Source organism: Bubalus kerabau, chromosome 10, assembly GCF_029407905.1.
Source record: "Bubalus kerabau isolate K-KA32 ecotype Philippines breed swamp buffalo chromosome 10, PCC_UOA_SB_1v2, whole genome shotgun sequence".
NCBI classification, from domain to species: domain Eukaryota; kingdom Metazoa; phylum Chordata; class Mammalia; order Artiodactyla; family Bovidae; genus Bubalus; species Bubalus kerabau.
The window spans coordinates 4,861,616-4,872,398 of NC_073633.1; the positions used below are offsets into that span (position 1 = coordinate 4,861,616).

Below are 10,783 nucleotides of genomic sequence, written 5' to 3' on the forward strand. Positions count from 1 at the left end.
TTTATCAATTTACATAGCTATCATTTTGAGTATGCATACCATGAAAACCCTTAAGGTCTACTCTCTCAGAAGATTTCAGTCTTATAATACACAACTGTTAACTAGAGTCACGATGCACATTAGACCCCCAGAACTTATTCATTGAGTAACAGAAAGTTTGTAAACTTTGACCAACATCACCCATTGCTCCCACCTTTCAGCCTGTAGCAACAGCCAATCTATTCTCTATTTCTGTGTTTGAACAATTGGATTCTTCCTCTATGTGAGACCGTACAGTACTTGTCTTCCTCTGTATGAATTATTTCACTTAGCATATGCTCCTCATGGTTCTTCCATGTTGTAGCCATTATGACTTCTAACAGGCATGCACTTGTACACTTCAAGATGGGAGTAACTGTCAGATGCTCTGCCTGCTATTTTTTCATGTAAAAATTGAATCCTTTTCTGATTTGACTGAATATCCAAAGATGCCATTCCTTTAGACCAGTTTTAGATATTTTTGTTTTTGAATAATAGACCACCATGTGTTATCCCATGATGAATTTCAGGCTTATCATAATTTACTTGACTGTTTAGTTAATACATTATTAGTACTTGCCTATATTTAGTACCATTTAAGATATAAAACTCAGCAGTGGCCACAGGACTGGAAAAGGTCAGTTTTCATTCCAATCCCAAAGAAAGGCAATGCCAAACAATGCTCAAACTACTGCACAATTGCACTCATCTCACACGCTAGTAAAGTAATGCTCAAAATTCTCCAACTCAGACTTCAGCAATACGTCAACCATGAACTTCCAGATGCTCAAGCTGGTTTTAGAAAAGGCAGAGGAACCAAATTGCCAACATCTGCTGGATCATCAAAAAAGCAAGAGAGTTCCAGAAAAACATCTATTTCTGCTTTATTGACTATGCCAAAGCCTTTGACTGTGTGGATCACAATAAACCATGGAAAATTCTGGAAGAGATGGGAATACCAGACCACCTGCCTCTTGAGAAACCTATATGCAGGTCAGGAAGCAACAGTTAGAACTGTACATGGCCAGTCAGAATGGCTGCGATCCAAAAGTCTACAAGCAATAAATGCTGGAGAGGGTGTGGAGAAAAGGGAACCCTCTTACACTGTTGGTGGGAATGCAAACTAGTACAGCCACTATGGAGAACAGTGTGGAGATTCCTTAAAAAACTGGAAATAGAACTGCCTTACGATCCAGCAATCCCACTGCTGGGCATACACACTGAGGAAACTAGAAGGGAAAGAGACACGTGTACCCCAATGTTCATGGCAGCACTGTTTATAATAGCCAGGACATGGAAGCAACCTAGATGTCCATCAGCAGATGAATGGATAAGAAAGCTGTGGTACATATACACAATGGAGTATTACTCAGCCATTAAAAAGAATACATTTGAATCAGTTCTAATGAGGTGGATGAAACTGGAACCTATTATACCGAGTGAAGTAAGCCAGAAAGAAAAACACCAATACAGTATATTAACGCATATATATGGAATTTAGAAAGATGGTAACAATAACCCTGTGTACGAGACAGCAAAAGAGACACTGATGTATAGATCAGTCTTATGGACTCTGTGGGAGAGGGAGAGGGTGGGGAGATTTGGGAGAACGGCATTGAAACATGTATAATATCATGTATGAAATGAGTCGCCTGTCCAGGTTTGATGCATGATACTGGATGCTTGGGGCTGGTGCACTGGGACGACCCAGAGGGAGGGTATGGGGAGGGAGGAGGGAGGAGGGTTCAGGATGGGGAACACATGTATACCTGTGATGGATTCATTTTGATATTTGGCAAAACTAATACAATATTGTAAAGTTTAAAAATAAAATAAAATTAAAAAAAAAAAAAGAAGAACTGTACATGGAACAACAGACTGGTTCCAAATAGGAAAAGGAGTGTGTCAAGGCTGTATATTGTCACCCTGCTTATTTAACTTATATGCAGAGTACATTATGAGAAATGCTGGGCTGGAAGAAGCACAAGCTGGAATCAAGATTGCTGGGAGAAATATCAATAACCTCAGATATATAGATGACACCACCTTTATGGCAGAAAGTAAAGAGGAACTAAAAAGCTTCTTGATGTAAGTGAAAGAGGAGAGTGAAAAAGTTGGCTTAAAGCTCAACATTCAAAAAACTAAGATCATGGCATCTGGTCCCATCACTTCATGGCAAAGAGATGGGGAAACAGTGGAAATAGTGTCATACTTTATTTTTCTGGGCTCCAAAATCACTGCAGATGGTGATTGCAGCCATGAAATTAAAAGATGCTTACTCCTTGGAAGGAAAGTTATGACCAACCTAGATAGCCTATTCAATAGCAGAGACATTACTTTGCCAACAAAGATCTGTCTAGTCAAGGCTATGGTTTTTCCAGTGGTCATATATGGATGTGAGAGTTGGACTGTGAAGAAAGCTGAATGCTGAAGAATTGATGCTTTTGAACTGTGGTGTTGGAGAAGACTCTTGAGAGTCCCTTGGACTGCAAGGAGATGCAACCAGTCCATTCTAAAGGAGATCAGTCCTGGGTGTTCATTTGAAGGACTGATGCTAAAGCTGAAACTCCAGTACTTTGGCCACCTCATGTGAAGAGTTGACTCATTGGAAATGAGTCAACTCATTGAGTTGACTCAGTTGACTGATGCTGGGATGGACTGGGGGTAGGAGGAAAGGGGGACCACAGAGGATGAGATGGCTGGATGGCATCACCGACTCGATGGACATGGGTTTGGGTGAACTCCGGGAGTTGGTGATGGACAGGGAGGCCTGGCGTGCTACAATTCATGGGGTCGTAAAGAGTTGGACACGACTGAGCGAGTGAACTGAACTGAAGCTATAAGATTTATGTAGTACATAAAGAACTGAAAAGCTCAATCAATGAATAAAATGCACTATAAATCTTATTTAAATAGTGTAATTTAAATAGTGCCTGACTGAAAACTGAACAAAAATTAACATACTTAAAAAGTCAGAAAAGTTTTGTTTTTTAGTTTTTTTCCCAGAAACACATTCTGGAAATATGAGAAAGCATGACAGGTGGGGGATATAGCAATATACCTCAAATAGAAATTCTGTTTCTCTCATAACCTACCATTTATTTTTAATAAATCAGGAATCACTATATATGTATGGATGTGTATGTGTGCACATATGCATAATATAAATTTTTAAGCCATTTATTTTTTAATTTTTTCAGGGTCTGTTTCACATCCTTATTTCTTAGGCTATAAATCAGAGGGTTTAACATGGGAATCACAAGGGTGTAAAACAAAGAAGTCATTTTGTCTTGATCTAGAGAGTAAGAAGAACTTGGCCTGAAATACATAAAGAGCATTGTTCCCTGGAAAATTGCCACAGAAGTTAGGTGAGAGATCTAGGTAGAGAAAGCTCAGAACCCTGCTTTTGCAGAGTGGATCTTCAAGACTGATAGGATAATATAACAATAAGAGACAAGGACTCCTGAAATTGTACTCAGTTCAATGAAGCCAAAAACAGTGAATATCACTAACTCATTGATCTGTGTATCTGAGCAAGATAGAAATAGAAGAGAAGCAACATCACAAAAAATCTCATTTGACCCACAGAAACATAAGCGGAATGCTAATATCATGTGTATCAAAGTGTCTGCTATACTCACCAGATAAATGCCAGCCAGGAGCAGGGAGCACACCCTGCTGGACATGCTGACTGCATAGAGCAAAGGGCTGCTGATGGCCTTGTACTGGTCATAGGCCATCACTGCCAGCAGGAGACACTCAGAATCTGCAAAGGTATAGAGAACCAAAAGTTGCAGAGCGCAGCCATAGAAGGGAGTTGATTTGTTCTTAGCAAATAGGTCCACCATCATCTTTGGGCCAACTGCTGTGGAAATGCTGAGGTCACTGAAGGAGAGGTGACTGAGGAAAAAGTACATGGGTGTGTGCAGAATGGGGATCCATTCTGATCAGGGTTATCATTCCAAGATTTGCCAGAAGAGTAATGAAATAAACAAGGAGAAATATGGTAAACAGAATCACTTTGGTCTTGGTGTTATCAGTAATTCCAAGAAAATGAATTCAGTTAAGAAGGAGCAATTCTCTGTGTCAATTCTTCTTTTTTCTTGTGCAAAGTTTTGGAGAAAATAATCAAGAAAATGATACTTGCATGTGTAACACTAGCATCTACAAAATGTCATAAGACAAAATTTTTTTTCTGTTAAGTGTCTTTTTATACTCAGAAAACTGTTCAGTCATGCACCCACCCTTTAAAGAGACATGGCTGTCTATTCTGCAATAATAAAAAAGTACCTGAGAAAGACCTTTGAGAAATTGGATATAAATCTAGATGTCATTCATGAGGTTTGTTACTTTCTACAAGCTCTTCTCTGAGTGTTAGTTTCTTCATCCCAGGGAGTAGCTTTAGAGAAATTTAACTCTTTACCTCTTGAGAAAAACCTAGAAGAGACACCAGTGTTAGAGAGACCCAGACTGTAAGACATAGGACTGAGCATTTATGAGGGCTGAAAATAGTCACTTAGATACAAAAAATGATAACAATTTTTATGTTTCTCAAAAAAGCATGATTGGTTTCAGAGAATTTGACTTAGTTCCAGAAACAGTGAGTATATCAATGACTAGTACTAAAAAATACTTATATTACTGGCTTTAGTTTATGTTATACTTAGTATTTGCTGAGACATGAATTAAGTATTATTGACCTGGTTTTCTAGAAATTTATTCTTGCTTTCCCACAATGCTCATTACCTCTTTGTGGAGTGGTAGTTGTCAAAAGGTGAATCTCTTAATGAGTGGGGGGAGAAAGAGCTAAAAGGAAGTGGAAACAACCGAATTTATTGTATAATTCACATTATTTTAGATTGTAAATGGCCTGTTAGTTACTAAAGTGGAAATAAGATGAGGGACAATAATGTTTCTAAAATGCATAGACTTTTCTCTTTGTAATATATGTGTATGTGTATACATGTTAATATTTGTAAGAATAGAATATAAGCAATGATATTTTTCCCTCAGAACTAAGTAAACATGGCATGTAGTTCACATGGAGATGAATTTGTACATGTTTCTATTTTTATTGTGGTACCTACTCTATTTTAATAAAGCAAAACATACTTTAAATTCATGTATACATTTTTCCAATGATAAAAAGAGTAAATATTTCCTGTGAAGAAAGAGCAAAATAAAATAAACAATTGCATTATGGATATTAACAATGTCAGATTCTTGTGATTCTGATATCAAAATATTTCTAGCCATTGATTTCAGATTTTAATGAATAGGCAGGCACAAAATGGTTAATTTACAATTTTTTTCCTCAAAATGTTAAGTATTTTCTTCTATATTCTTTAAGTTATGAACTGGAAACCTACCTGAAATAAGCAGGTCTTAGCTAGTTGAACAATAAGCACATGGCCTCTTATTTTACCAGGTACATTGGGACTTAAATCCCTGTGCTACTGCCCCTTTGCTTTGATGTTATGCAAACATTTCATTAATTATATTTCTGCTTCTGTATTTCCCCCTGAGAATTCATAAGCCACTTAGCACAGGCTGAGTTTTCATACTTTACTACTGTCATCAAACTGATCTATGGTAAAAAGAAAACTGGTTTTGTTTTGTTTTGTTTTGTTTTTCATATTATGTGCTTTACAGTTATCCTGAAATGGTTTTGTCCTTCTTTAGTTAAAGAGTAAACCTACTGAAACTCAAAAAGATCCTCCCTCCATTATTTCCATTTCCTTTTATTTGTTCATAGTGGGTTTTTTTTTTTTTTTTTTTTTGATATTTGTTCATAGTGTTTTAGAGTCTCCTTCACATCTCATTTAAAGATATTACCACACTTGGTTCATTTTTTTTTTTTTTACTGAAATGCAATGTGAACATTATAGAATTCACCCTTCTAATGTATACAGTTCTTTGTTTTTACTATATTTTTAAGGTTCTTAGGTTATCACCAGTATTTACTTCCACAACATTTTCATCACTATGATAAGAAATCCATATTTATTAGCTGTCACTTTCCGTTCATTTCTCCTTGAGCCCTGGTAACTACTAATCTACTTTCTGATTCTTTGTGCTTTCAAATTCTTTGCCTCCTTTAAAACAGAATTATGCAACATAGTTTTTTGTTTGTTTGTTAGTTTGCTTGTTTTGTTGTTGTTGTTGTTGTTATTCTTTTCATCAGCCTTCTTGTCTTTTCAAGGTTCATCTATATTGTATGCATTGCATATTTATCCTTCTTTGAATTTTTGCCATACTTCATCTGTTTTGACAAACAAAATTAGCGGAAATATTGTAAGTCACTTCTGGGTCTCATCTTGAAGAAGACAGTGTGTGAAAGCCATGAATTACCGTGTAGAAATTCCAACTAGCCATCTGATTTTACAATGTGGCACATTCTGAGATTACATGAACTGAAAGGGGAGAATTTGGGTCCATCTTTCTAGACATTCTCATCTAGTGTCAATTATTAAAGAACTTGCAACCTAGCCCACCTTTCCACTGAATATTTCATGCAATCTCAGTAAATACGAGAAAGAACAAAATAAGGAGTCAGTGGTCATTCTCTTAAGTTATTTAGTTTTGAAATACAGTTTATGTAGGAAGAGATAACTAGAACAGTGTGAAAAAATATATCAGAGAAATAAGCTTTTGAATATATAAATGCATGTATATTCAAGGGTTTCCCAGGTGGCTCAGTAGAAAAGAATCTGACTGTCTAGCAGGAGATGTCTAGGAGTTCGATCCCTGGGTTGGGAAGATCCCCTGGAGTAGGAAATGGCAACCCACTCCAGTATTCTTGACTGGAAAATTTCTTGGGGAGGGGAGCCTGGCAGGTTACCATCCATGGGGTCTCAAAGAGTCAGACATGACTGAGCACGCATGGTCAGTGGTCATTCTCCTAAGTTACCTAGTTATGAAATGCAGTTAATGTAGCAAGAGATAAGTGGAACAGTGTGCAAAAATAAATCAGAGAAGCAAGCTTTTGAATATATATATAAATGCATGTATATTCAAAGACTGAGGGAAAATGTTTGGAAACCATATAGATAAAGATATGACAAAGAACTTGTAGCCAAAGTATATGAAGAATCCTCACAGACAGTAAGACAACAAACAACCTAATAAAAATTGAACAAAGAATTTGAACAAATTAAGTCTCATTAAGAAAATATATACAAAGAAACCCACTTCAGACCTAGAGACACAAACAGACTGAAAATGAGGGGATGTAAAAAGATATTCCATGCAAATGAAAATCAAAAGAAAGCTGGAAAAGCAACATTCATATCAGACAAGATAGACTTTAAAATAAAGAATGTTTAAAGAGACAAGGCAAGACAATACACAATGACCAAGGTATCAGTCCATGAAGAAGACATAACAATTGTAAATATATATGCACCCAACACAGGAACACTTCAATATATAAGGCAAGTGTTAATATCTATAAAAGGGGAAATAGGCAATAACACAACAACAGTGGGGAACTTTAACACTCAAATTACACCAATGGACAGATCATCCAGGCAGAAAATTAATAAGTAAACCAAGTCTTAAATGACACATTAGATTTGATATTTGTAGGACATTTCATCTGAAAGAAGCAGAATATACTTTCATCTCAAGTAAACATGGAACATTTTCCACAGTAGATCATATCATGGATCACAAACCAAGCCTTGGTAAATTTTTAAAAATTGAAATAATAACAAGCATCTGTTTCCAACAACAATATGAGAAATCCATTACAAGATAAAGCTGTAAAAAACACAAACATATGGAGGCTAAACAATATGTGACTAAACAACCAATGGATCACTGAAGAAAACAAAGAGGAAATCAAAAAATACCTAGAGGCAAATGACAAGCAAAACATGACAATCCCAAACCAAAGGTTCTCAGCAAAAAACAGTTCTAAGAAGGAAGCTTACTGCAATACAGTCTTACCTCAGGAAACAAGAAAAATCACAAATAAATAACCTTATGTTACACCTAAAGCAACTAGAGAAAGAATAAACAAAACCCGAAGTTAATAGAAGGAAGCAAAACATAAAGATCAGAGCATAAATAAATGAAAAATTTAAAGAAAATAATAACAAAGGTCAGTGAAACTAAAAGCTGGTTCTTTGAGAATGTAAAGTTGATAAACCTTCAGTCAGACTCATCAAGAGTAGCAAAGAGAAGACTCGTCAATAAAATTAGAAATGAAAGAAAAGAAGTAACAACTGACGTTACAGATATTTTCCATCAGTCATTGGTGATGTGTAAGAGGGATGTACTATGGAAAGAAGAAGGAAAGTTAGTGATGAGGACTGAAGTAGACAGCCTAGAATACATCCGAGTCTTTTGATATGCTGGTCCCTATTTTTGTGGAATTTCAAGAATTTTCGTGGAATTTCAAGAATTTTCGTGGAATAGAAGAGTATCTCCATGGCATTGCCACAACTTGGACTTGAATTGTGAATTTCCTAAAAAAAAAATTCAGTTCTTCTTTAAGTTATCCAGTTCCAGACAAGGAAGCCTATTATTAATCAAATGTTGTCTGCTGTAAATACTATTTTTGACTTCCATTTAATGGGCTTATTTTTTTCTTTTTTTCATATCAGATTTATTAGATCCAATAAAATGGACCAATATGTAGGTCAAATCAGTCTTTAGATGCTGTAATATACATCTTTCATTTGAATGGAGACAAATTAACTAGATTACATGTTTATTTACTACACAATACTTGCCAATCCACTGATGCCCTGTTTGTCTTAGAATTTAATTTTCAGACAATATTTTCAGTTAGGCTGCCTTTTATGAGCAACAGTTCTAAAAGAGTTTGGTGAATTGATAAAATATGGTAGGAATAGAAACCTATACATCTTTTATATAAAATAAGAATTTTATAAATTTGTAGCTTCTTCCACAAGGAGAACTTTTCCTAACATGCCATAATGTCTCACAAATGCCCTCCAATTTTTTATCCCATGATGATTTTGTGGTTCATTTATTGCTAAACTGCTTAGTTCATTAATGTCTAATGCTAGTACCAGGTTAAATTCATTAGTATAGAATCTATAAGATGTACTATAAAGTATAAAAAACCTGAATGAAAGATTGCTCGGTAAATCTTAGATTTACTTTAAGACAAAATCTTTAAGACATTGCATAATGTTTTAGTGAGACTGAAATAATGTTTGAATGACAAATAAATCAAAAATTAGCATAAGTAGAAAAGTCAAAAGGTTTTTTCAAAAACAGTAAGTGCCATATTTAAACCCTGCCCACATACTAAGTATGAAATCTGAAGAAAACTGCAATATTTCTTAACAGCGGTGCTGTGCTTAGTCACTCAGCACAGGCTCCTCTCTCTTTGGGGATTCTCCAGGCAAGAATACTGGAGTGGGTTGCCATTTCCTCCTCCAGTCTTAACAGTGGAGTTTAATACAAATAATTATTCACTTAGGAATTTGAGAAACTTGTTTCTCATGTGTCATGCCATATAATTTTAATTACACAGTTACTATATGTGTGTGGTTTTGTGCACATGTGCACAATACAAATATTTAAAAATATAGCTTTCAATTTTACTAAGGCCTCTTTTACATCCTTGTTTCGTAGGTTAAATATAAGAGAATTTAGCAGGGGAATCACAAGAGTGTAAAACAAAGAGGTCATTTTGTCTTCATCTAGAGAGTAGGATGAACTTGGCCTGAAATACATAAAGAGCAAAGTTCCCTGGAAAAATCACCACAGCAGTTAAATGGAAGGTGGAGGTGGAAAAAGCTTTGAATCTCCCCTCAGCAGAGTGGATCTTCAAGACTGAAAGGATGATATAAAAATAAGAGACAAGGACTCCTGAAATAGTTCTCAGTTCAATAAAAACCAAAACCAGTGAATATCACTAACTCATTGACCTGTGCACCTGAGCAAGAAAGGAAAAAAAGTGGAGGTAAATCACAGAAAAAATGGTTAATCTCATTTGACCCACAGAAACATAGAAAGAAAGAAAGTGAAGTCACTCAGTCATGTCCGACTCTTTGCGACCCCATAGACTGTAGCCTACCAGGCTCCTCTGTCCATGGGATTTTCCAGGCAATAGTACTGGAGTGGATTGCCATTTCCTTCTCCAGGGGATCTTCCCAACCCAGGGCTCGAACCCGAGTCTCCCGTATTGTAGACAGACGCTTTACTGTCCGACCCACCAGGGAAGTGGAAACATAGTGGAATGCTAATGTCGTGTGTATCAGAGCATCTGCCATTCCCACCAGATATACCCCAGCCATGAGCAGGGAGCACACCCCGCTGGACATGCTGACCGCATAGAGCAAGGGGCTGCTGATGGCCTTCTTCTGGTCGTAAGCCATCACTGCCAGCAGGAGACACTCAGAATTTGCAAAGGTATAGAGCACCAATAATTGCAGAGCACAGCCATAGAAGGGAATTAATTTCTTCTTAGCAAATTGGTCCATCAGCATCTTTGGGCCGATGGCTGTGGAAAGACAGAGGTCACAGAAGGAGAGGTGGCTGAGGAAAAAGCACATGGGCGTGTGCAGCTGGGGATCCATCCTAATCAGGGTTATCATTCCAAGATTTGCCAAAAGACTGATGAGATAAACAAGGAGAAACATGGTAAATAGGATCACTTTGTTCTCAGTGTTATCCCCAAGAAAGTGAAATCAGTCATAGAGGAGCAATTCCTGTATCCATTCTTCTTAGTTCTTAGGTAAACTTTTAAGAAAATGATCAAGAAAATAACACATGGATGTGTACC

General features: G+C 36.5%; 1 pseudogene; it reads right to left on the minus strand.

Annotated features, from left to right (window-relative positions):
* Positions 1-3,234: 3,234 nt before the first annotated feature.
* LOC129620724 (olfactory receptor 5W2-like) lies at positions 3,235-10,577 on the minus strand (annotated as a pseudogene).
* Between the last annotated feature and the right edge of the window lie 206 nt (positions 10,578-10,783).